Source organism: Rhagoletis pomonella, unplaced genomic scaffold (genome assembly GCF_013731165.1).
Source record: "Rhagoletis pomonella isolate Grant_MI unplaced genomic scaffold, Rhpom_1.0 Rhpom_scaffold_00001, whole genome shotgun sequence".
NCBI lineage: Eukaryota > Metazoa > Arthropoda > Insecta > Diptera > Tephritidae > Rhagoletis > Rhagoletis pomonella.
The window spans coordinates 11,115,877-11,116,487 of record NW_023458555.1 but is presented as its reverse complement, the minus strand read 5'-3'; positions in this window follow the sequence as shown (position 1 = coordinate 11,116,487).

The window sequence follows — 611 nt, the reverse complement described above, 5'->3', positions numbered from 1 at the left end:
TGTTCGTAGGAGAGGGAAATGCTTTATGCACTGGCCGGGGGCGCTAGTCTCTATACTACCTTCCCCGAGTGTGGGACTCCCACCGAAGCGTGTTGGGCTACCCACTAAAACCCAAACTCCCACCGCCCGCGCAAGAATCCCGCATCTGGCACCGCAATTCTGCATGTCTTCAGATGCAGGAGCGCGCTGTTAGAGCCTTGGGGCTGCTCTTTTGTAGGGGCGTTTCATTCGGGTGTCCTCAGTAGACAACCGTCCTCTCGTTTGCAGCGGAGTACGAATTTCACGTATCTCGCAACTGCTTCCCACTTTTCTGCGCTGGAAATCATTATCCCAACTATGTTGTCCGGAGTAATGTCTCCGTGTCTTTCTTCCAACATTCTGCGCGAAATCAAGAAGTGTTCGCAGGTGAAGAATGTGTGGTACACGTTATCTTCGACGTTTCCACAGTAGTGACAGAACGGTGAGTCCACCCTTCCCATTCTATGAAGATATTCTCGGAAGTAACCATGACCGGTGAGGAATTGCGTCAGGTAGAAATCGACTTCCCCATGTGGTCTGTTCAGCCATGTTTGAAGGTCGGCTATCAGGGAGTGTGTCCATCGACCTTTTGT